Source organism: Anticarsia gemmatalis, chromosome Z (assembly GCF_050436995.1).
Source record: "Anticarsia gemmatalis isolate Benzon Research Colony breed Stoneville strain chromosome Z, ilAntGemm2 primary, whole genome shotgun sequence".
NCBI classification, from domain to species: domain Eukaryota; kingdom Metazoa; phylum Arthropoda; class Insecta; order Lepidoptera; family Erebidae; genus Anticarsia; species Anticarsia gemmatalis.
This window is the reverse complement of record NC_134776.1, coordinates 11,520,101-11,548,072: the sequence shown is the minus strand read 5'-3', so window position 1 is coordinate 11,548,072 and position 27,972 is coordinate 11,520,101. Positions and strand designations below refer to the sequence as shown.

Sequence of the window (27,972 nt, the reverse complement as noted above, 5' to 3'; positions counted from 1 at the left end):
TAGCGGCTTAGCGCCCTTAACCATTGCGCCACAGAGGCAGTCAAAGCCTACATAACTATTTTTTATTATAGGTTTGTATTTTTACAAAAATCAAGGCAAAATAGCTTTAATAAACTTTTTATTTTTCATAAACTAAGTATTTACATAATATGTTAAAATCTACACTTAAAGAATTACTTAGCTTTGTATTCCTAAATAAAACTTAAGTAACTAGGCTTAAATCTACGTAGGTACTTACTTATTTTTTTATTGTAATAGTGAGGCGATTCACACACTGCACCGCATAACGCATTACGCACCGTAGCGCGGTTGCGTTTATCAAAAGTAGATATCTATCATCTACGCCATAGAAAACACGCGTATATGCAATACAATGAAACAGAAACAGTTTACACGCAAGGTTGCACATCACATGCGTAGATGCGAAGAAACAATATCAAAGAGCGTTTGTGCGACAAATTTGCAAGAGGACGTGAATCTGCAGTCCCGCAAACACGCGGCTGAATCCATCGCCGGGAAAACCAGGTGCAGTGTGAGAATAACCTTATGGTATTGTAATTAATTGAAATTTGGTATGTGTCTATAATTTTGATGAGCTTTGTAAGGTGTGTTGTTTTTGGAACCTTTCGAGTCAGCTTGGTATTGAGACAACAGCATCGGCCATCCTTTCCCACTGTCTTGTACGTTCGGGTTCGCTTCCATTTGCTGTCGTATCTTCGCTGCTTTTGCCACAACTTCAGCGTTCAACATGTTCTCCAGATACCTCAGTTTGTGCGGTAAAACTATCTTGCATAGCTGGAAGGTAAGCTTGTTTTAATAAACTAGGTCTAAAAAGAAAAATAAAGCAAAGATAAATAATATTGAGCCTGGAAGAATTCCATTGCCATATGCCAATTATTGACTATCATATTTTGATTATCAACATAAGATTGTTATACAATTTGCAACATAGCTTCACATTAGTATATCAAATATGGCAGTCTTTAATATCATTTGTTTAGGTTGTTTCAGAATATAATAAAAGCTATAAAAGTATTTTGGCTTCAAAAAGGATTACATCTACTTTACCCACAAGTATGTCTCTACGTTGGCATATTTTAACATCCCATAAAACTTTTCTGAATTTCAATTAACTTATTCGAATTAATTCAAAAATACAAATTTTAATTTAAAAGTTAAAATACGGTCTTAATTATAACAAAAAGCTTATCTTGATAATCGTTCAATTAAGTCTACTTTATAATGGGTACGATGTCTTTCTAAAATGTCACCCAAACTCTCAAGTTCCTTCAAAACTTTTAACGAGAAATAAAATGTTCATTCATAAAATTTCGCGCGATTTTGTAGATTACGTTGTTGACTTTCCGTTGGTACTTGGTACAGCGCGTTTTTACAAGCATTTAATATGACTGCTAAGAACTACTTATTTATTGGGTAATTTCTGGCTCTACTGTACCTATAACGTGTGCGTCGGGTATTAGCATGCGACGCTGCAAGTTTCGTCGGAAAAACCGAAAAATTATAGGAATAAAAACACCAAATTAACATACAACTACCTAGGTACTTACAAAATAAATACAATCCAATTCGTAAGAGACCTTTTTAATGGAACTTTTTTTCAAACACAATGTCAGCATCAAAATTTGTGGTACCTATTCCGTTTTGTTTGCAACAACGGAGTTTAGCAGAGTTGATCTCTTTTTATCATTTTATTTCATTTAGTTCAAATAAAACTGCGATCATAATGTTAGAAAGGATTTTTATTCGGTTTTTTCCGGCACGAAACGCAACATGCAAACAATGTATGTAGAAACCATAGATCGGTTACACATTCGTAAAAATTTTTCGCCTTTCGTAAATCCATCCCTACGACTACAATTTAAAGTTAAGTTCAAAGTAAAAAACCGACACTAACATTGACTTCAATGCTAAGAGATAAATCATTTTAACGAATATATTCTACAAAAAGTATTAAATGTAGTAAAATACTACATATATTTAATAGTATCAATAAACTCGATCATATTTGCCATGACGTCACCGGTATACATTTTAATTAAATTCTTTAACAAATATTAACCCTGCAATATTCATCGTTCTCGGAAAAGCAGGTGACTCGCACTATTACGCAACGATAGGAAAGTACTTACGTGTAATATTTAAATACCAGCATACTAACAAATATATAGGTTTTACATACATACATTTTAATTTAGTCCCATGTTCGTAAGCATAGTTCGTAAGGTTTAAATTCAATTTCTAAATCAGTATATACTATTCGATATTCAGTTGTAAACAGATTTAAGTATTGCATTTAATTTTCTCAAATTAAGAAGATATTTTCCGAATTTGTAATAATTTCTAATGAAATTCAGTTGTTTGGTATAAAGTAGATCCAATTAAAGGCTAAGTCTGTACCTATGTGTTGTGTACTTTAGAAGTGAAGCATCGATATATTCAAAATAAAAAAATGAACTCACTTAACGGAAAAATATAAAATAACGTATTAAATTTGAAAGCAATAGTTCAGGTTTGAAATGTTTCTAACTGCTAAGCTAAACAGTAAAACTGAGTAAATTAAAAATAGGTAATAACATTTCCTATGATTATCTTCAATTTTATAAAAGTAGTTTTCAAAATAGTATCAATCTAACATAGTTATTCAAATGCGGATAAGTTCTTGCTTTGATTAAATGCTTGAACAACTAGAAATGATTGCAAATTGTCTACGTTCACATCGGTACATATGGTGCCGCGGAATTTTTATCGCATCAGGCTACTTTACATATTTTGTGGCACCCTTTATATTAAAGGATCTAGCGAATAAATTACATTGCTTTCCCATTTTAAAATCTGGCCAATAAGTCCCTGGAAATGCGATTTAAATGAGAAATCTATTTTCTGTGGCCACGTTTCTGAGATAACTTAAGATTTTCTGTTTATGTTTTTCTATCATTCCGGCGTCGGGAAGCGAAGCGAGAAATATTGTACTTGGAAATATTCCATAATTGAAAATAGCGACTGAAAATGTTAACTCAACATTTACATTGGTTTGTATCTACCGTGTTGCTATTGGTTTATTCGAATTAATAAACATTTTCATTTTACGTGAAATCACTATTTTAAGAACGAATAAACGTGAAGGTTTCTGTGTCCAATAGTAGCTAAAGATTTTCTACCCAGAAATTATGCAAAATATTCCACAAGCAATATAAAATTCTGGCGAGAAAAAGGGTATTGAACAGTTGTAGGGTATTATTTCTGGTATTGCTTGGTAGTTCACGAGGTTTAGAGGTAAAATAATAATAAGCATAATGATAATTTTACACTAGTTACGAATTAAAACATTTACTTACATAGTGTACTGCGAAATTTAATACAAAAAATATGACCAAGTGAAATCTAAAATGGGCCATTGCGTTCGATGAACTGTTCACAAATGATTCTGTTCTAGTGTTTGAGCATTCGCTATCGTATTGTTAACCTAGCGTTAGAGTTTACTAAACTACTAACTAAGTTTTGTATACGAAAACGGCAATTCAATGCAGCGTGTTGTAATATTTATGAACCCACGAACATGCACATTTCATAATAAGTTACGTCACATTTCAAAGTAACTACGGAATTAAAGAAAATGTATAGATGTAGGCACACGATTTTCAGCGAAATCGGAGAAATATAATGCTAATAAAACAGCAGCCAAATCTAACTACTTTAATGAGTTTGTCATGATCTAATCATTATGCATTTATTTTATTTTTGGTTGACGTTTCACCGCTGAATAGACCAACTGCACAAATTAACTGTTGTATATTTAGATAATAATAATTTATTATGGGATCTCTTGTTAACATCTGCCTACTGGAAATCTACTTATGGATACGTAAAGTTAGTGATTTTTAGGTGTCTTTGTAGCTAAAACGATATTCAGAACTACAGCCTGAACATTGTTGTGTTAAACCATTTCGTATTGGGACTGGACAACACAGAAGTAACTAATGTAATAGTATTTTATCTAAGTTTCTCATTGCACGATTGTTCATTTATGTTAGTTTTCTCGACGCGACGTTCCATTTGAGTTTGACAGCAGAAATTAATCCCGTGAAAACTTATAAATATTCGTGCTCTTTGCATATGTATTCATATTATTTGCGTATTTTAACTAACATCTCCTGAAAGTGATTTCAATTGAACAAAAATCACATAAATTATGTACACTAAGTAGTTTTTGCTTGAAACTAGTAGTAATCCCATGTTAAGATAGAGGGCGCTAAAGTCCACAAGACAGCTCTCGTCTCGGTTTAAAACTCCTCTCATCAGACACAAAGTGTAACTAGTGCTCTACAAAGACCCATTCACCTTTCTCTACCAATCAACGTAAGGTTACTTATACCTACCTCTTACGGATAAACTTTCACACTTTTTAAATCTATTAGGTCCTGTTTCGCAGCTTATGGATAATTTTGTGTCTTTATCTAATAGATAAAGCGACAGCAAATGCATGAAAAGCCTGCCAGAATTCCTCCTGATAAGCGATGCTTCTGATAAAATCCGTTATATTTAGACGTGATCGCAACTGACAATTAAAAACGTATTTTTTTTAATTCATACTCGTTAAACATATAATATTGTGAATAACATTAAACTCTCTTGTGCGTGAGTTTGTTTTGTAATATCCTTATTAGTGCTTCGGCTATGTTGATAAAGAGACGTTTCAATAGTTTTCCTTATTGCTCTATTAACAATTACTTAAGGGATTGTAGCGTCCTCCTCTATCGGTCCACAATCTATTTATCTGATTATCCTTGCAGACTTGCTTTGATCGTCCGAAAATGGCAAAAGCAAAATGAGGATGGTATTGTCAACGCAGAATTCTTGTGTGTTTAGTAACACAGCGACCTATTTGGGTCATTCTACACTTACAGCTGGCCCGATTAAAAGGCAAGATTGAAGGGAGTACGGGATTCTTTGTTGAGTGACCAAGCTTGAGTGAGTTTTATTTTGGTATCCTTAATATAAAGAAGCGGCTTTGCCAATGTACAATAGTCGGAGCGAGCGCAAAGCGGTCCTCGCGAAATATTATAAAAGCTCCAACATTTAGTTAGTAACGTACAAACGTTTCCTTGTAGAGGACAAGACTTAGGGAGGTATAATAGTCAAGGTGCATTTACGTATATACGTTTTGGATGTTTAGGGGTCCGCCTTAAGCTTAAAAGGGCCGCTACGTCTACGCGCAACATGAAATGACCTTCTGAATATTTAAGAAGCAATTTGGAAGAAACAGTTACTTATAATAAGCTACCGAACAACTTGCTGGTTTTCTTCTACATTGTTTTGGGTTTAAGTTATTATTGGGCTTCTACTAATGTATTGTGCCTAGGTACTATGGGTTTGTGACGGAACAACATTATAATCCTAAAAGTTATAGTATAAAACAGTAAATTGAATCCATTACTGTCCAATTTGATATAACGGGTTTGTCCGATTTCTGGATAAAAAGTATACGCAAAATTTAGTCGACAATAAAACACCCACAGAGTAATAAGTGGAAGCATTCTACAGAGGTGTATGTTGTATAATATTCGTGGTTCAAACTTCATTAAGGTTCCCCATTCTTATAACGACTTGGCCTATCAGATTTCCACGTTGGATAATTATTTATGTAGAAAGCTGTACGAATATAATATGTATGTGTGTGGTTAAATATCGTGAAGGCGGGTCTACCCAAGAGGAGCCAAGCAGGAGCTTAGTATAAACCAAGCACAATAATAAAATCGCGCGGTAGGCAGTGTCCACAAATTACCTATTATTTCTTAAACTTCATTTGTTTATCTCCCATTCATACATCTTGTGTGTTGTGTATGTGTTCCCATTCATACATTTGTCATAACAAGGAGGAGATTTTATATTCGGCTGGCTATCGAGAATTTTTATGAAAAACTAATTTGCGCCTCTAACGGGTGCCGTAGGCACTATGTTTGCAGTAATTTTAAATGTTAAACCCTCGATCGTCATTAGTACGACTGAAGTGAATCGCGCTACAGGACGAGTACTATAAGTATTTTTTTCAGAACAAGAATTATTTTATACCTTATCAATTCTATTGAATAGTATTTACCAACAATACAGTTGTATAACGTTTTTCTGCCTCGGTTTTCTTGAAACTACCTCGGACCTGAAAACGTGCCTGCTAATCCGCGCCCCGTTTGCTCGTGACAGGCTTTAGCGCAAGCTAATTATTAGTTGCTATTAAAAGAATCAATGAAGCGATAACAGGTAGGGTTTTATTCTTCAGCGAGGGGAAAATCATGAAGGTTTCTGTGTCTTACAGGTTGCTTAAAAAAGCTTAGCGGGCCACGGGCTGGTCTAGATAATTCTGCTTTCTTTGCGTCTGACTTTTTTAATTTCATGTCATAGTTGTCATGAAATTAATTGTTACATATAATCGAATAGAAGTAGAGCTTTAAACATTATGATAAAATTCAAGTGTATTAAAATATTATTTAGTTTTTTATTATAAAGTTTTTAGGGTTTACCAATGTCTATAATATTTTGTCTCATTTTGGTATCACCTGTCATTGGGCAGACCTCAAGCCTGCGTCTGCATGTATGCTTTACATTTAAAAACCTTACAGTTTTGGACATTTATTGTATTTTTATTGAAAGTCGTGCCGATGCCGATGCTGCTATTTACCGAGGGCCAGTAATTGCTTACAGCGATCGTCGTAAAACAAACAGGGTGCGTATATTATATGTGAAAAAATTTAATTGACTTTTCATGCAAATACGTTAGCGATACATAATGGCGTGTCGCTGACGGCTTTTGTGATACCTACTCGTGTATGTTAGAATTCATACAATGCGTCTTTATGAAAATCTTGTACCTCATGGAAATACAATAGGAAGCTATTTTACGTGTTTTTACAATACTTACATTGTGAAAAACGATACAACATTGTTGCGTTATTGTATTCTGAAAAATGTATACCAAAGAAATTAGCAGGACAATAAAGATTTAGCAAACACGATCAGATAGCTGTCTTACGTACCGTTTAAGGGTATCGAGTGCATCTAGTCTTGAAATAGTATCTAATTAATTATTAATTTCTTTGTAGTATTTTGTATTGATACAATGGGTGCGCAAAGAACGTGCAACATATTGTGATCTATTCTTTTCTTTTTTTGTATTGTTCGTTTTGCTAAAACTTTATTATATGAGAATTTGAATAGGTACAAACAACGTCGTACAGCCTCATTAATTCTATGTTATTGTAGTTAGAGGTCAGACCTACCCAACCTATTTCTTCACACTATGTTATAGAATAACTGAACAACGTTTTGTTAACGCGTAGTTATTCTGAATAATCATTTCGCTGTGGCCAATAGGAAGATTGCGAATTTTTGATAGTATCAGTGACGAGAACAGGCATCCTGTGCATGACGTTTGGGCTTAAATAGAGTAGGTATATTTATTGTGAAACGATCGAGTGGTTGTTGCATTTTACTCGAAGAGTTTGGCGAGAGCAGACCCGCACCAGTCTTTTAAGTTGTTCATCGTCTTCCTTGCGAAGCACCGCTCCCAGGTTCCATTGAGAAAAAAGGTAGGAGTAGTACTATATATTTTATTTAAACAAAATATGTTCCAGCAACAATCTTTCATACAAATCGAAATCAAATCATAACATCTGAATATTTTTATGTTATTTTTTATCTAGATTTTTTAATGTCGTTCAACATTTAATTCGATCAATTTTTTTTTGTACTCTCTTTTTATTTTTTCGTTTACCAAACTGAAGAACTGAAATATATTTGATAGAACTTGCACGGAACCAGTTAAGCGGTTGAGTGTCCTTGAACGATGGGTATTAGGGATAGTAATTCGTTCTTATCTCCCTCCCATACCCCTCGTAATGACCCGGGGGATCAGTAAACGTCGCACCTTCTCTGATATACCCCAGGACTTGTGCCCAAAGTAAAAAATAATTAATTAAAGCCTACTTCGTCCAAATAATGAAGTTAGCGTTTATCAAGATTGTTAATGATAAATCAGATAGTACTGCTTGTGATATTTATTTAGAGCTAAGTTTACAAGGAGATACTTTTTTTTAGGTGAATATTTAGGAGCTAACAATGATTTCTGCCCTACTATTGCCATGAATTTGAGACGGTTTTTCGTGAAATTCCAAAGGAATTTAAGCAAAAATATTTTATTTATCCGATTTCTCCTTAACTGTTGGTTAGTTTTTGAGGCTATATCCAGTCAAACGAGAATTAAATCCTGTCAGCTTTAACAGACCACTCGACTACACCAGTATTACTTATTCGCGGCTTTTAGTTGCCATATCGACGAACAAAGGGAATATGCCTATACTTTGTGGAGTGCGAATTTTAGGCTACATTGAGCCGCTATTACTTAACAATGGGTAGTACTGGACGGATTGAAACCTCAACACGTGAAGTAAAAAAAACATTTATTACCAGTCCTAGTATTACAATAATTTACTTGTAACTATGACACTAATATATTGTTGTATATTGATACCCTCCAATACAAGCTGCGCCTAGTGGGGTTGTCACTAAGTATTATTGTAATATTTAATCTAAAAAGAACTTGTATAGTACATTTAAAAGCTTATAGTACTTAGAAGTTTATCAAGACAGATGTGTTTATTGTTGATAATCAGGCTCCAAAATTGTCCTACAGCCATTGAATTTGCAGTTCGCTTATAACACTGCAAGTTATTCTTTATTTTTGTTATTGTTTTAGAGTGGTAGCACTTGTAAGTAGATTTTCATGATTTGCACGATCACTACTTTAAATTCTTTAACGATTCAAATTCAATCTCTCGAACTGAATACTTTTTACGGATTAGTGAACGAAACAAAAGAGAATATTTATATTTCATGGCTGCTTCCTTTTTCCCTTTTATTAATCAACATTGTATTCTGAATATAATTTATGATCGTTTTCATTTGGCCGTCGGAATAAAACATTAAGCGCTATTTACAACCGAGGCGCGATTTATGAGTCGAAGGGGCGATTGCACCAGATAGTGTGCATGCAATCGTTTTATTAACTACATTACGATAACATTCTTTGAAAAAGTTCTATTGTTATTATAATTGGGCGATGTACTTATAATGTTATAATTATAATGTTTTTTTAAACATGCTAGCAATTCCTTAGGTATTCCGTTATTACCTACGTATTGATATTGACGAAATATCGACAAAATCATTGGTTCTGATGCCATTTGGAAAAGTATATCCAAAAAGACGACACTTTTAAAACGTACTTTATTTTAGTGATGGAATATGGAGCCATGTACCGGAATGGGATGTTGATGAGCTTATTAATAGTTGTATTATGACATGTCTGGCTGCGCCCCACTAGAACATGCCCGAGCAAGTATTCGCGCTGTAACACGCGATGGACCTAGCATTGTATCTTGCCACACACACAAACTTCTCAATTTCTCCGACTCACTAGTTTGTGCCCGCTAATTCAACATTATTAATTCAGCGAAAGCCACAAACATGTAATTGTGAAGTAAGTAAACTAGGGAGAAGTTCACAGTGTTTACGCTACGCATAATATATCAGTTATACAATTAGTTAATGGCGATAATCAACTTTACCCGTAATTCATGAACGACAGCGAACATTTTTCTTCGTGTGTTTTTAAATTATGTTTGTCGTGTGCTTGTTATATAAAGTAATCGAGGTGGGAAGAAGCTTCATTTCTTTCTGGAAAAAATCTATTAGTTGTGTCAAAGAAAGCAGGGAGAACAATGGAAAGTCAACACTAAGAAACTCATTATGTAGCAAGGTCATAGCATTGTACCTCTATACAGCTTATATCTATATATAAATTGTACATTGTATTTTAACATGAATATCCTTGTTACTTCTTGACGATGTGGTTTATCGCACACGAAACTTAGCAAATTTGACCGCGTTGCATTGGTTTAACTCTGTGAATGCTATTGAAAGCTGTGAACTACAAATTTAGGACTGCAGCTCGAAGGAAGCAAGTTTTCTGTTAACGATCCGTAAGAAACTTCCTTTTGAGATCATGTAGTTATTTATAGAATATACCTAACGAATTTTTGTAAAACTTTTGGTTCTAATTAGTTCGTTACTGACTGACGGGCACCGATTGCGTATAACGTGATCTTCAATCCAAAATCACATCGTAAGGCTCCATACCTAATCACTCCAGCTACCTAGCCGTATAAGTGATGGTCAAACATTCTCATTTATAATTCTTTGGTTTAAATAAACTCATTTTTAAACTGTCTCATTTTTTATCTAATTTATTCACATTCACGCTTGCCCATACCAATTTTAAAACATCGTTCTTTACTTGGAGTTTTTAATCATTCCTGTTGGTTTTCTCATTAAAAAATACTTCTTCCGCATATAGAGTAATCCAGGGATCGTGAAGGACTTAACAAATATACAATTTGCGGACACAAATTACAACAGCCGGTCTTGAAATGTTTTTGTAGATCACAAAGAGTGCCGTCCGATACTCAAAGTGAAAGCTTTTTGATGTCCAACACATCATTTTAGAAATCAGGTTATTTCGGAGATCTACGTTTTATACTAATTGTGTGTAAAATGCAACACAATTTTGGCAGTGCGATTCTCTACCACTACTTTCTGTCGACAATAGCTTTCTCGAGAAATTTGATTGAAAATCTGAGCAGCGTCTTTAGCGGGTGCCGTGAGAATTATTTTTGTTGTACATTTTAAATGTCAAACTGTTCAATACTCGATAATACCGACTGTAGAGAATTGCGCTACCGTTAGCTATCCAATGAATAAAGATTATAAAATTTTTATCATGTCGTTTCACAAATTTTCATAGTAATTAAAACGTAAATTCTATTCTAATTTAGCGCATTAGTGTACACCGTACCCAATGTTTCGCGACCCGTGTCTCGTCTCGAGCTGAAGGGGGTTACTTACGGTTAGGCCTTAATCCACTGGACGGGTTGGGGACTTTGCATTCCTTAAATCATTCTTTAAAAATTTCTTTCTCAGGCACGCAAAGACTCTCACAATCTTTTCCTTAATCGTTAAGCAAGAAATAAAATTCGGATACTATAAAATAAACAATATTTAAATGTTTAGTTTTTTCCTGTCTAATAAGACAAAGGTACAATGACAGTTAAGGTTTATCATAAAACAAAAGAAATTTTATTTACATACATTAAGATTTACTTTCATTCGTGAGATTTATTAGTTTTTAGGGTATTCGGTATATTTCGCGCGAGGCAGTGAGATTTTTGTGAGACGTGCCGCAGTCAGCTCGGAGTGGCGGGTGTAGATACATCGCGATTCTAAGGTTGGGCGAGGGGCGGGCGGCTCACACCTAGAGATGGGACACGAGATAATCGGTGCGCCAAATTTTTTAGGCGTCGTACCTATTTTGCTGTTACACCCTTTTTCGTGGTTATATTTAATAGTATATTGTCTAGCTCTGATTATACAATTTATATTCTGTATTTCAAACCATTGTTTGAGTAGATGCTTCAGATTGCGATCACTGACTACGAAACTAGGCACACAAACTTAATTAACTTTATATGATATATTTCATTGTTTGTATTAAAGCACCATATTGAGCAAAATATTACCTTTTTTGCCTTGACAATAACGTCTACAAATAATTTATGGAATAAACTGTGGCAAAGCAACTAATTATATGAAAAATGTATCCAATTAAGAAAGTAGTTGATTTAACCATTTGGATTTAAAAGATGTTCGCCGTAACGGCACATATATTTTAAATCTAAAATGCAGACATTTATCATGGGGCTAAGCTAGTTACTAATGTGCCTGTCTAAACGGAAACTAGAACCTAAGCAGTTGCGCTTCCAGATCGGAGGGCAAGGTGTCGGGTGAAACGGCGAGTAATATGGTTAAGCGGCGGAAGAGCGCACGTCACTAGCCACTGGCTGGGCTGTAGGCCGCTCTTCGCGAGTCGTGAGCAAGCGAAACGAACAGTCAGTCGCCGAGGCGAGGGTGGAACGATCGTCCCGCGCTCGACCCACCACTCAACTCGCGATCGCGCTACGCGACGCGATGCCGAACTCCATCTAAATAACAACTCTGCTTTAGACGAAAATTAACTACGTGTTTTCCTTAAAACTCTCCTGAAAGTATTCATTATTTAACTCTAAACAAGTTTATCGTGTCTAATATGAACGAAAAATTTTAATAAAGTTGGAGGTTCCCACCGAAAAATTCGGTTACAGGCATGATCTATAAATCTGATCCAGTGTAGCTGCCCTTCACTGTCTGACTTAAAGAAGGTAAGATTCGAGTTAATTAAAACTTGGAAGTCCGCGTTTGGTTTGGACGATGTTTGACACACTTTTTCGCAACTTGAGTTCGGTGTAAAGTGTGTGTAAATATACTTTTCCTTAACATTTCGAGTTTGTCTAATCTTGTGATCGATGCTTAGATTGATCTATTTAAAATTAGCTGTTAAAAGCTGTCTGCGATAAGTTTAAAACACTTAAAACCGAACTCATAAAATACATGGAAGTTTGCGAGTTTGTTTTACTACGCGCGCCGTTTGCGATCGTTCTTAATTTATAACCAAAGCCATTTTTTGTATAATAAAATATTCTTCTTCGAAATGAAAAGGAACGTCATATTTTAAATTTTAGAGTGGTGTTAAAAGTTTTGATCTTGTTTCCATTAAAACACGCGTAAATTTTGAGGGCTTAAAGAAAAATGTGCTTTACAAAAATATGTTGCTGTGCGATATTTTGAAAGCTTAAGCAAAAATTATTATATTTGGAGCGCTTTTGTTTTTACGGACTATATCTTGTTTTACATCAGAACCTACTAAAATAATTTTCTGACATTAGATCATGTTTAAAGATTATAACTTGTATATTGTGAAAACGTAGTCGAAATAATTTTTTATTCGTAAAATGTATTGATCGGAAAAACTAAAATATATAAGAAGAAAAAGAGATCTGACGAGGTCAAGGTTATCATTTACATTTTTGTCGGCTTTTCTTATATTTTCAAAGGTAGATCTTGTTTCTCAAAAGGTATGGTTTCATTTCTTTTATTCATAACACAGATCTTCCTCGAAATCTTGTACAGGTATTCTGATAAATCCACTAAAAATCGAGATTCAGCGACTTTTCGCTGCGTTATAATAATAATGAGGAGATGTATGGAGCTTTTCGGTGGTTGTATAAAAACATTACTCTACCGAATAAACTGAAGATCAAAAACAAAATATATATAAATTAACGTTTTCATGAAAACAGTATTGTTATGTCTTAAAATCTCAGTTGTAATTGGTTCATGTGTAGGTTGTAGCTATTACAAAATTGCTATTAGCGAGATAGCGGCGTTGACCACGCTCAAATTCGATAAGGTGTCCGCGTTATCCCCACAAAAGCTATTACCTCTCATCCCTTACCGATTTAGCAAAAAGGCCAGCCGTGCTAATTTCCGACCTGCAAAGATTAGTAGGGTCAACATTTTTCTAAAAAAGGTTGCTCTATAATAAAAGTTGATGAAAAATAAATCAACTTTTGAACGCGTCGCATGATTCTATTCTGCTATTATACTGAAATAATGCTTACGGCAATATACACAGGGAGGTTTAGCGTGTTAGTATGTCTGTATCTGCGCCGAAACGTCAAGTAATCCAAAGTAATATTTAAAGGCGTTAATTCCCGTAACACATTAGTTAAAATAAAAATATTACCGCCAAGTTTCCGATTTAAAGTCTACTTTTATCTCTAAGTGAGAAAGCTTGCGAATCGTTTAGTTTCTATCGTCGTGTTTGTTAGCAGTTGTTATTTAATAAAGTCCCAGCAAATGTCTGTAGTCAGTACAACAGACACTACTTCGTAGTGTTCGCATTATTTTTATTACGAAAGACTTAGTTTATTATTTCTGCAAGTTAAAAATAAATGACTATGATTGTTTCAGCCACGTGTTCTTTGCCCAGATTAATCTCTATAGTTTAATTTTTATGTATGAAATATTAGAAAGCTACACTCATTAGTAAAATCGTGGAGATTTTGTTCAATATAGAGATAACTTGAGTAATATAACTCTGTTGTTTAGTTCGAGAACGTTCTTAATAATGTTTAGGTCTAGCCGGATCGCTAAAACACTTTAAAGTGTTTGCGCCTGTGTTTAAAGTAGGCACTTATGTTCACAGGCCTCTCTGATAAAGTTAATGGGGTCATCGCTCATTGTTAGAGCTTAAATCATAATTCAGTTCTGTCTGTTTAGCCGACGTTTATGCGTTTTAATTAGACCTTTTGAGTTAATTATTTTCATTTATTCCTTAATACAATGATGTTCAAGTAATTTATTGATATCAAATGTTCGTTACTCTTCTTATTTTGCCTCACATTAAATTCTATTATTATCTACCCAAAATGGGTCCTAAAATGTAGGCTTAATGCTTTAAGATTTTTTATCAGATAGGCGTAGGAAACATTGTTTATTTTATAATAAAAGTACAAAATTTTATGATACAATATAAAATTACGTTATAACGCAGACTGATTGAGAAAAACAGTATATTTATAAAGACTTTGAACCTGAGGTTAAACCGGCTATCGATTTAATTTCCCTTTCAAAGGAGGCTTCAGTGCCAAGAGCATCTATTTTGAGATGCGGGTGAAGAATGCACAGATACCATATCAAGACTCGTAGAATTGCTGAACAACGTCGGGTATTAGTTCTCTAGAACGATGCGAGAGACGGCGTAGGATGTCTTCGAGATTGAGCTCAAACTATATTACGATATTTGAATAAAAATATACGACTATTGAAATCGGAATAATGTAAGACAATCGGATTTCCGAGCCCGCCCACACAGCACGCTTTTTCATTTTAATATTTTTAGCTTAAAACGTGACTGTTCAATACTTCACTATTAAAGATAGCTTGAGTTTTCGGTTTCATGTGTGTATGTGTTTGGAATTTCAGCAACATAATATATTTTTACGATACTTAAAATGAGTAAAGCTGGCGAAGTTGAGTATTCGCTTCAAGATTTAAGTTGGTTTAAATTTATTTTGATAATATTATTTGATTAAGCTGCTTCTAAATTAATTAAGGCAAAAAAGAGTTAAGTTGCAATATTCTATTACAGAACCCACCACAGTTTAACAAATTTAAAGAATTACGTTTCCAAATAATCTAATACAAAAAATTAGGTTTTCAGATAATCTGATACAAGAATCATGTTCCTAAAAAGAATCGAAAACCCCTAAAACAGTATAATATATTGCAGTCATAGTCAGTTAGTCTCAGTGTTTTATTCTACTTATAACGAGACATATTCACATGGGATACGACATAGCTCGGGTACATTTTAATCCTCGTTCACACTTTCCAGTGGCCAGCGTCTGCTCAGTTCGTTTTCCACTTTTTGCTGCCCATTCGAGCGAATGAACACCACACAAAAATGACTTACGTTTTACCCTCTACTAAGCTTGAAATAACGTGGTGGAATCGAATATGTAACACACAAATTTTGTCATAGTTTGACGATGGCATAGTTTTAAAAATTTACAATCAGTGCGAGTAGTTAAACGCTAGGGAGAGTTTGAGAGAAAATATAACTTTTATTGAAACTAACCTAAGATGATTTATTAATTTTCTTTCGCTTTAGCTAATACATTATTCTGAAACTCATACAGAATATCACTTTATTATTTAAAGCGTCGACTCGCATTTTTACTTAGTCGTTTCTTCTACACGAGAAACCTTTTCCTCACATTACTGTTTTTTTCAGTACAACATTCCGATAAAGATTTTGCCTTGCGGACAGCCGCAAGGCAAAATCTCCCAATTCGCACACTTCGTAATATTTAATTATTTGTCATACATTTTCGTTTATTTACATTTACTGACTTCCAATGTCGACAAAATGAAAGGTTATCTGTAGGGAGATAATTTTTATTTATCATTCCAAATTATTCAATACGTTTACTAAAAATTAATGGCAATAAAAAAATCACCGTTAAGTACTACTTAGGCCAGCATTGTTTCGTAGCGGCTACGAGAAATCGTGTAGCACAGCTACGAAGCCTACGAATGAGATAACAAGATATTCGTTGTCATTCCCCACGTATAAATTTATCTACGCAATGTGTCTCGAATGAGAACGTTTCCAACGTTATGATAGCTACAGGACGGTTGCTCATGTTGAAAGCGGCAACTTTTCCGCGGACGCATAATGATTAATTTTTGCCGAACTTCAATTAATCAAAGAGGCGATGTTCAGCTACATATTTGCGTTGGCAAGCATTTTATGCCGACGAGCCGAGATTATTCGAGAACATTTTCCGTGCGTGTGGTTGGCGGGTAATTAAAAATATTGCAGAGTTGGTAAACTTTACGTTGTTGGCAGAAATACTTAATAGAGTTAACTGGACTGCGAAATTATTGGCAAGCCGATGATCGGTCTTCACCTCCCCGACCAATAGAGCTATGCTTCAATAAACTCATATAAAACCATTATTACCTCAGAAATCCAGCCAATATTGAGGTCTCTCATCTTTTTACAAAAATAAAAAAATACAACTTAAAACTTTCACCTGTTACACTACGAGCAATAAGATAAAATATTTGAATCCTAGTACTCTGTTCCAACAAGCAGTTGTTGGTGGTCGATTTTATTAATTTCTAGCATCTCAAAAAAAAAAACAGTAACATTACATAACCTAAAAAACTCAATAAACATGAAATACCATTTCGGTACTTGCCCTCTTACACGTGTATACAAATGACTGATCATTTTAAAATGTTTATTGTTTCCAGTCGTAATTAAACAAAGTACCTTTCATGTTGATACTCCTAAGTGATTTTAAATACCTTGCTACAAAAATGACAGTCTTTATGATCACTCAGTCACAAATAAAAGCAAACCTTTAGTAATTAGGCTTTACTTTGTATAATGTGATTTTAATTAAAAGCCCCTGCTTATGTAGGTTTTGTGTAAATGTGTATTAGACCGCAATTAATTTGACTTCATACATAAAACACAAAACCATACATTTTGAGAAATATCTTTTACATGTCACGGACTGTCATTTGATTACAAGCCAAGCAAGATTTGTAATATAATGGTCAAAAGAATTATCAACAATCCTTAAATGTAATATATTCATTTTTAAATACGTCCTCATATACCTATAGATACTATCTGTTATTAAATGTTGTATTGCATTGCATAACAATAATCTAATATTACACATGTAATAACGCGTTCATATATTTTAACCTTGATTTACGCTACGTTTCTCGCTACATTTCCGTGGTCGCAAGCTGACACGAGTCGGAGAATAAACATTTCTATAAAAATAAAGTGATTGCATCACCTTCATTCTTTTGTAAAACCATATTCGTAATGTAAAATCTCCTTGAATTTCCATAACAATATAACATTAACACTATAACAGTATAAGGCGCCCGCTACACTTAGGGCGGTCTAGCTGTAGGAGTTGCGAGTTCTGTGATCCGCTTTCACTGTCATGTTTATCGCCTTGAATTTAATAAACAAGAAAGTACTTAGACCGCGGCGGTCAACGTGAACACACAACTATGAACGTTTAACGCAGAACTCAGAACGCCTGGGTCTTGTGTTCGCCTTAGGATGCGTATTCACGTGCTAGCGTGAATCGACTAATTATAGGGCTCGACGTTTCCACTGTGCATCAGTGGAAATAGTGTAATTGATCAACTCTCAGTCCGTGTGACCACGTACCCATAGATTTCACCTCGCTCGGTAGTCGGTACCAAGGCAAAGTTCCAACAAATGTTTACTTTGTTGTATTTTTCTACTCGTCGACTTTAAAGGTAACAGAGTGTGATGCTGAACACGTTACCTGCTACTCTTTTAGATTATATTTTCAACAGAAATAGAAAATATGAAATAAACACGCTCGTGTCATAGTAGCAACTGGGTTTGTTTTCCTGTGGACACTTTTCTTTTTTCTGTTTTCTCATGATAGTTTTATGCATATTTCAAACTTTCGTAAGAGATTTTAGGTGACGATAAAATGAAGACGAATCCGAATATTTTAATCTATTCAAACTCTACTTCAGCTAGTCCTTTTTTTAAATAGAAAATATGTTCTAACGCTAACGTATGTTTTCTTCTACGACTAATTTAGATAACATTTCTCATTTTTAGGCTATATTGAGTTGATAATATAGCAGAATGTTGTGTAATTGTGCAGTTCTGTGTACTTTAGTAAGTCACTTTGAGTCGGTGTTCTTGTTGCAACTAACGAAACTTGCGGGAAGCCGAACACGAACTAGCGTTTGATTCGCGGTGCCTTTGTCAATTTGTATTGGCTTTGACTTTTATGCGTGTGGCAAGGTAAACTTCTGTGTATTTAGCTCAATTATGAACTACAAACCTTCCATACTACCTAATACTATACGTATGTTTTGAGTAATAGAATTTCTTTCAAAATTTAAACTGCAGTTGCTTCTCCACTATTCACAAAAAATACGTTGATGTCTTAGTCGCAAACTATTCATAATATCTTCGCAACTACAACGCGTTTATGAGCACACAAAAACTATAAAAAACTTTACCTTTTAAAACCTTCAGACTAAAACATAAGATCAACATCTTTAGACTTTACAGCCAACAAATGCCTCAACTAACGAAGTCGTCTCGCGTCCTTCATAAATTAGATCAGTCACTCCAAAATAATGAAGGCGACGCAAGAGCATTTAGTGTAACTTGACGAATATTTTAACTTAACTCTGAAAGGGATTCGGGCTTAAGCTGTAATGTAATCAAAACAACACTTGCGAGACGAGCTAATTTTGTACAAACAATGACAGTTAGCAACTCGGTATCTCTATCGTGTTTTCTGCTTGTTACTTATACACAGTGGAAGTTATTTCACAGTGAGTGAGCTTCAAACGAGTATTACGTGACATTTGCACTATTAGTGCAGGAAAGACGTATGTGGTAAAAGTTTATTTTGTTTTTCGCCTTTCTTGCACTGAAGCCTTTCTCTACTTTCCACTTCTTGGCCAAATAGGGAATAAAACGTGTCATATTCGAATTACTCTCAGATTGATTCGCCATAATATTTGGAATTATATCATATGGCGTAATTAGGCAAAATAATGTCTCTCACTACGTGACATTCACGTTGAACTAATACTGATAATTGGCTTAGGAACGTTCTGACGTATTAGAAAATAACTTCCGCACATTTCTCTAACTTTGAGAAACTTGTCTTGTTATTATTAGTTTATCATTCAACACTGCAAGACTTCAATCGTGAGCTTGCAATTTATATTTAGTTCGATGCGGAAGTTAATGTGATCATCTGACTTAAGAATAAACTTCCAAAGGTTATTGACTTTAAATGTGACTTTAAATATACATACGGGCGAAATTTAAAAAAGAATGCCAATATTTTCTTACAATCTTTTCACTCCTGGAGGTAAATTCACTTTCTGTATCTTTAACTATCATATGTATCAGTATTTGAACTAAATTAATAAGTGTTTTTAGTGAGAATCTGTGAATGTAGTTGTAGAAATTTGGTAGATGATAGGTACTTAACTTACTTTAGTTCAGTCCTCCACGACGAACTGTAAACTACTTGATGTTAATATCAAGTCAATATCGAAAATATTTATAAATGGAAAACTGTATCAAGATTCTGATCGTTCGATTTGCCGCCTTCGTATCTAACGTTTGACATTTAAAAAGTTCTTTCAAGATTCGGAACAGCACGGGCTCTCTTAAAATAACTCTACGTTGGTCTAGCGTCTTAATCGTGTTATTAAATCTTGTAAAAATATCGCTGCTTGGAAATAACATCATGGTTTGTTCCCGCGGGGGTAGGCACAGATTACGGAACTCCACTTAGGCGAATAATAGTCCATCTTCAAGCTAATCGCGGAGTAGTATGAGTTTATAAAGTAATTACCTCGGAGGCAGAGGTGATGCTCGCCACACGATACTGTAAAGGTACCTACAGACCTAACGATTTAACTCCAAATTACTTACACTAAATGAGTGTAACGTGAGTTTAGTTTTAAACCTGACGTGTTAGTAACGGTGGGTGTCACTGGACCCACAAGTAGTTAGTTTGATTCCTACGCGGGATAGATATTTGTGAGATCCACAAATTCCTGTTTTGAGTCTGGTTGTTCTTTGAGTCCGTTGTTTGTATGTTACAGTTCTCGTAAAAACACGTAGATGTTTTTATTCATAAATATATAGACAAATGACGTAAGGTGATGAAATGCCTTTTGAATGAATAATGCGAAAGCGCACATCTAAACTAGATTTTCTAACTAATGTCCCAGAGACGCAAAGGGCTGTCAAGATGTCGCATGCCCTCTCCAGCGGTGACGAAATGCATCAAAAGTTACGTTGCGTGGGTCGCATTTAACGTGGGTGTCAACCTGTGTAAGACCACTGATAAAATAGTTGTAATAAGTTGTTGGACTTTTGAATATTAATATAAACATCATACGCAATTATCATCGATAATTATGCGAGGTTAAAGCGTGCATGCATTTAGTTTGTTTGTTTAACGCTTAGGTCTGAAATACGCTGACTGGGCACACTTGGCTACAATCTTAAATTAATTGAACTCGCCACAGATGTGGTTATAAGCTGGCTGGCCGGGTGTAAAAAATGATTATGTCGAATATTTTTATTTACCTCCTTAATATGTTTTTAAAGGTAAATCATGATTTTCCGAACTCTTTCTTACAAGTTTCGTTTCTTTTCTATTGTATGGCAATAAAATTTTCTCCGTATATTAGATATGCGAAAGTTTGAGAGGTTGATGTATGTGTTAATGTATTATGTAAGTACATATGTTTGTTACTCTTTCTACACTTAGAAAATACCAAGTCATATAGGTATTTCGTTACTACGAAGCATTTCACGGTTTATGTTAAGCGGAAGAATAGCACTTAAACGGCGACAAAAGGGGTCATCGGAATTGCACTCGGTAAAAGAGAGCTAGGCGTTTGGAAACTAAACTTCTCGAACTAAGGCTTATGTTCGAGAATGTGGTTGAATAGTGAACACTATTGTGAATTCAGTTAGGATACTTAGTGTAGGTAAGCATTTGAAGTTCAGACATGTTTGGCGAACTTCATTTCGATCAATTGATTTGAGTTTCTCTAATATGCAAATTAAATTGGTTTGAACCTGTATTACATATTAATATAAAGAAAATAAAAGCAAATTAGAATTACATTAACAAAAAATATTTTGCGACAATCTTAAAATACCTATATTGTCCTAGCCTTATTATGCCTTTAAAATCGAAATGTGATCGACTTATAATTGAAAGTATAAACTATATTGTTTATAAAATTAAAGCGACACCTTGAAGTGTTAATTTTAATAAATAAGTAACACCACACACGATTGAAACTCGTAGCAATTATAAGCTCAACTTTATGCAACCATCTACGCGCAACACTAAGAGATTAAATAAATTTAATATTGTTTAGAAGTGTTATATAACTCGGTTTAATGTTATAATAATTATTATCTGTACTTTTATTATTATAAAATCGCATTATCGCACTTCCTTCTCAACATGGATGCTTTCTGAAATTTGTCGAGAGCCGAAAAATGTACAGTGAAACATTTACGTATGGGTACTACTAATTTGAAAATATTGTTAGAGTCTTGTACATTTTTACGACGTTTAAAAGTTTTACTGCGATATTTTGATAAAGCTAGTTTTTAAATAATTGTAATGATCTTCGTTTCCATTTTTCCTCTTCAGCTGGAATTAAAGCTCAATCCTATAGTCCAAAAAAATAGTAAAGAGATTTGTATACAAGGTTCGTGACAAGCGAGGTGCACAAAATTTAGAACGTCAGTGACCCGAAGGCAGCTGACGGTTATGTGTTTGATATAACATTCTTAATAATATAAACAAGAAAAATCTTGCATGCGAAGGCTCTCACTAAGTTGTGAGACAACTTGTATAAGATTTTTTCTAAACTTAACTTATTTAGTTTATAAGTTCGTTGACAGTTTGTAGGTCGCGTAACTTTACCGTCCTGTGGGAAATACCTTGTGTTTCAGCAGTTAAGCCCAGCCGAGACAAAAAAATGTTCTGAGAGCCATTTAGGGCTGTAATTACCGTAACATAGTTAGTTGTTTTAATATTAGGAATAATTGGATACATTTAGTTTGGGTAAACAGAACTACATATAACAATTTTTAATTAATAAAAGATATACAAATGCAATAGGCGCTCCGCTTAGTTACATAGGACTAATATTTAATTGGCGAAACGTGTGTGTATTTCGTACACATTTGCCGGCACTTTCGGGTATAACAAGCGTGATATTATGTTTATGAAATACCTATCATTTTTATTATTCTTTTGTTTAAACCTTAAAGAGCTGGTTCAAGGGGAGACATCGGATACATTATTTAAAAGTATTCTTTATTTTCATTCTAAAAGAGTTATCTTCATGAAAAAATACCAGAATATATTTTTATAGTACTTTCAGAAACGTACGAGTAAAATACAAAGAATCTCAGATACTTTTAACAAAATATAAAACCATTATAAACCTCTAAGAATAGTCTGAAGTATAATTTGTAGTAAAAAATAAGGAGGTAAAGCGGTTCTTAACGTTTACAGCGGCGTAAGATACAAACGATGTTGTATTAAGACGTCTAGCCGACTCTAGACCAGTGTTAGCCGCTGACAGCGTAAAGCCGCGAGCTGTCTGCTTAAGCACACTCTCTGCTCAACTTCACAAACGCTCAACAGATTTATATTTCAAGTATAACATTATAAAATAAAATATTTATACCCGGTTTTAACAAAACTGACTACCGACAACAACACTTTATTTGAAAATATAATCAGTGCCTCTGACGGGCGTCTTAGGAAATATTTTGGCAGTACATTCTTAATGTCAAACTTTCGATACTTGACAGTGTCGACTGTACAGAATCACGCTTCTGATTACCAACTCAACAGAGTGACAGTTATTGAAAACAATTGTCAAAATTTTATCTAATAAGCTGTATGATAGATATCCAGAAGCGCGATTCTATGCAGTCGGTACCATCATGTATTAAGAGTTTGACATTCAAAATGTGCTGCAAATGTAGTTCCTATGGCGCCCGCTAGAGGCGCTGACCAGATTTTTGTACAAAATTTATCTATATCTAGACGGTTGATAATCCATATTGAAACATCCCGTTCCATTCAAACCGAGCCTTAACAGCGAGATAAGGAAGTGTTTTAATAAAACTACAAAGTTAATCCGACTTGAGGAATGAATTATTAAAATGGAATGAACATAAAAATCTCGTCACATTTAAAGGGAATTTCTAAAGGATTCCTGTACCCGTTATCGGGGCTTAGAGAGAATTTATCGTGCCCATGTCCTTTATTCTAACCCATGTTTGTTTATTCTGTAATAAGATTATACGTTTAGTATCGTATTGTTTTACTAACGTTTTTATAACTTTGGTACAATGATTGTGTTGTTAAACACTGTATATTTTATTTACTTTGGGAAATAAGAGTACTGTAAAAATTCGGCTTTTTCTATTAACCGTATTTATGACAATGTGATTGCCTTCCGTCATGACAAAAGGAGGGTTTGACTACTTAGGAAACAAGGCATTACAGCTTTCCCTCCCCGGTCGAAAGTCCAATCAGTAAAGTAAGGTTGTAAAATTACAGTGCAAATAAGTCAAATTAATCGATTCTATTACATTTAACGTTAGGCCATAATTAGGCTTCGCTTAGGTATCAAAGTTTGATCAATCACTGTAACCACAAATCAATATGTGACACATATCTACTGTGGTTATACTAATTATAATAAAATATTCATCAAATAATTTCACTATTTTAATTAGTTACCATAATTAACTCGTGGATAGGAATCATTAAATCGGTTTTACTAGTTAATTATTTTGATTATGTCGTTAATTTATTTAATACTAGCACTTGCACGTGATCCTGTCCACAGAAACTTTATAAATAAATAAATATCAAGAATAATAATAATATTATTATAATATTCCAGCAAGATTTCCTTGAAACAGTTCTATTGTTTTTCTGGGGTCTCAAACTAACTAAAACTTTGTACAATATTAATTTATCCAAATCGTTTCGGCGGTAAAGGCTTGAAGACGAGACAGACACACGTAGTTACTTTCGCATTCATAATACTATTTAAGGAATTGAAGCAATATATTTTTAAATACGAAAAAAAATATACTAGTAAATTAAAACATTACTACAAAATACAATACCATTGCGATTGCTTTAAACTACTCAAGAAAAAGAAAACTAAGTTCATCTTTTGTCAACAGTTGTATCATTTCCCATCGAGTAAAGAGGTATATCACGTGAACTGTGACTTGTGACTGAACAGCGACAATGCCTTGAGTTCTGTGAACAAGCTCCGAACACTGCATTGTTCCTCCAGTCCTCCCCTATAGCGAGACCATCCACCTAAGCTAATCTGGACTAGTGACCAGATACCTCGATTCTATTGAGTGCAGCCCGCGACAAATGTCAAACTCTCGATACTCGAATAGATCTCGATTTTATCGAAATTATGTAACCGTATCAAGGTGATTATGATAGGTAAAGACGATGTCGCTTTTGCCCGTGACTTCTTTCGTATGAAAAAAACTACGATAATTAATATGTAATGTTTTAAACCAGTTTAAATGTGTGTGTGTAAATCGTTCAGTAGTTTCGGCGTAGAAGACTTATCAAACATTCTCACCAATTCTCATGTTTGTAATAATATTCTAGCGTTTTCAATTCTCGTAATATTCTCAGTTAAAAATAACAAAGGCCTTTTATAGTCTGAAAAGTTAAATAGCGAGGCTTAACCACTACTCGTGTTGTAGAATTTCGGTCAGAACTGTGCTAGAAAGTACATTTGCAACCATTATAAAGTTTACTTTAGAGTTCACTGCGGAATAATTTTAGTACCTACACTAAAACATTAATAACATATTAAAACTTTAATTATAATTACGCAAAATGTTTCAACTCGTTAAAGTTTTAAATATTCAAACAAGCATCAATAACCAAAACCGCTTATTCACAAGAAACAAAAAGTTAAGATTTCTATTTCTCTATTAATATCACATTGGAAGCTGCTTATATTCTCGCAAAACTTATTTGATTATTTTCGAGATGGGCCCGGCTGACGCTGTAAACATATTACGCAAATGTGCGCAAAATCAAATTTGTTTGAACAGTGGGATAATAAAGAATCTTTTTCAGCACCCGTAGGCCGTACGTTATCCGCGGGCGCTTATTTCACGAGAATAGACACAATGATTCAATTTGCTCGCTCATTATGAGTGGGCTCGTGATAGCCGGCTCAGCATCCCGCCGCGTCACACACCACGCAGAGCGACGCCACAGAACCACACAGACCGTTTAGGTCACGGGAGGGTTTCTTTTTTATCAGTCTTGTACTTTTTTGTTTGGAACTCGGAGCACTGTCACGTAAATTATTTCGAACACGAAGTATAATAAAACAAAAGTAATAAAAAAAGTAACCAGTGGGACTATTCCGCAATAAAATTTTCTTTGTAACGAAACGAGCTCAAAAATCTATAGCACATGTTTTTGTTTAGAATTCTTGTTAGTTTATTATAAGAAAAGTTTTTAATACCGCATTATTAATAATGAAAACCCTAAATATATCGTGTACGTTCGCTCCGTGCTCTGATTTAGTAAACAGTGTTGCTATGGTTTTGGGAGAAATATTTGTTTTCACAACGTCCGAACGAATATATCTTTAGTATGTTTGGAGAAAACATAATTTAAAACTTTGTTTTGCTTGAGGTGATCTTACTAGTGCAGATGGACACAAGTCACGATTATTTGTTTATACAAGCAAAATTATGAAAAATAAATATGTTAAAAATGCGTGTATGTTTATACAATATATTATGTAGTAAGTGATAATGGAAAGTAAACAAAATTATAACTCTTATAGGAAAATTGAAAATATTTTTATTTTGGTTTACACCTGGCTAGAAGAATATGATTTTCCATTAAAATTTAAAATTATTATGTTTTGACTTACTACCTTTATAATTTTGAAAATTATTCGTGGTCTACGGCGTAGCAACTGTAGCACACGTGGCTACGAAGTTGACCTCTTGACTTTATAATATACAAAACTGAAAATTATGCTTTAAATATTGACTACCTTAAACAAAAAGCTCTTGCAGATGAAAATGAAAGCATAATAATTTCTAATTACAATTAAGATACTTGATGTTGCCATTTCATTTTCGAGTCCGAATTTTACCAATCGACTTTCGACAAGAGGGGCATCCAGTTGAACGATCATTATTGCAACTTTTGAAGAGAACAAAAACTTTCATATTAATTTATTGTTCAATATTGTGGCTTACAATTTCGTAAGTCGTATTCCCTGGCTTTATTATTAAGATTATTAGATTTCTATCTTTTATTAAAAGGCATAAATGAATACTAAAATCGGAATACGCATATAAACTAAATTGAAGATAGATTAAACCCAACTAGTCTCAATTTTCTCGACTAGTCTCGCGGACCAATCGTGGACAAAAGCTCTTGTTATTAACTCTCCTGTGCCCGGGATTGAACCGGTAACCAAGAGAATAATCAAGTAAATTTGTTGTTCGGGTAGCAGCGAAAATGTTTTTGATTATGACAACCAATATTGAGACAGTTCGCGGCATAATTTGACATGCCATCGCTTCCTGGCACGAGTGAAGTAAACTCGATGCGTAAATACTAAACGGATAGTAGTCCGGTGCGCAAGAAGAAAATCAGAAGACTAAGTATTTTCTTAAATATCTTAAAAGTAAAATGTGTAAAGAAATGCCCGCAGAAGACAACCAAAAATAAAGCAAAAGAACGTTGCAAATTTTAGCAAGTGGTCACTTTATTCAGTTTATTCTATGGTCTCTACCTGCTATTACGGAGAGAAGTCGTGATTTTATTTATGTGATTTTATATTGCACTACAAAAATCTATACTGCAATAAGTACAACTACGTAGTTGTTTTTTGTATCTGTGTTACATAACTCATGAAAGTTCAATCAAGGTTGGTTCATTTTTAATGTTCGGCGACATGCGACGCGCAATAATATTCGTTCAATGTAGCTTTGATGTCTACCGACTTTTTAATCAATCATACATTAATGATGATGTGTTGATATTCATCTCAATTTTTGTACATCGGAAAATAACGAGAATCATTAATTAAAGAGCATGATGATAAAAACAGATTACATTCGAAAATGTAAATATGGTTTCATTAAATATATTTTTAGATTTTGGTCGAATCTCGTTTAAATCTGCCGTAAGCCATTGGATTATTACTCATTCAAAATAATAACAAAACTTACGATTTCTAAAATTTTCGTCGTCATTTTGTGGCGAATAATTTTGTCGTTAATTTGAATGATGACGGCATCATATAGATAAATTCTGCCTTCGTACGTATTTAATGAGTATACGTGCCTATTTTATTTCCCTTGAATCTCCCTAAATACATACGTGAGAGACTACTTAATTATACGACGGAGGATATGATAAGCGAAGCTTTGCGAGCCGCTTATGAAGCTGAGAGATTAACCAAAATATGGACGTTGTTCACCGAGTTTCATTTGACCACGATCCGTCTACTTTATAAATAATACCACGTTCCATCTGCTACTGAAATTTTATTTCCTCGCATTGACTAATCTTAGTAAATAGCTTATTATTTTTTGTTACCATACATGTTACTTAAGGATTGATTTCAAGAATTTGGCCCAATGATTGTGACAATGTAAAATTAGTGAATATAAAGTGATTTTACTTTTGGGGAGTAGCTTCTATTTTAAAGTAGTAAACTCTAGTCTTGTACTAGCAATATTATTGTTATTTTTCGTTGTCTGTGGGT

At 34.1% G+C, this 27,972-nt stretch overlaps 1 protein-coding gene and 1 long non-coding RNA gene across 5 annotated transcripts in view; one reads left to right on the top strand and one right to left on the bottom strand.

Annotated features, from left to right (window-relative positions):
- Nucleotides 1-101: 101 nt before the first annotated feature.
- Nucleotides 102-3,516, bottom strand: LOC142986334 (uncharacterized). Its single transcript, XR_012960347.1, has 2 exons — nucleotides 3,357-3,516; nucleotides 102-795 (listed from the first exon to the last, which is right to left on the bottom strand). It is a non-coding gene; the product is annotated as an uncharacterized LOC142986334 (long non-coding RNA).
- Nucleotides 3,517-7,493: 3,977 nt separating this feature from the next.
- Nucleotides 7,494-27,972, top strand: part of LOC142986396 (uncharacterized) — a 122,282-nt gene continuing 101,803 nt past the window's right edge. For 3 of the 4 annotated variants that reach the window (XM_076134882.1, XM_076134883.1, XM_076134880.1), the window contains exon 1: nucleotides 7,494-7,601. The gene's annotated coding sequence lies outside the window, so the exon portion shown is untranslated. Of the gene's footprint in view, nucleotides 7,602-11,972; nucleotides 12,324-27,972 lie in introns of those variants that run through there. The other variant, XM_076134881.1, reaches the window with a different exon arrangement.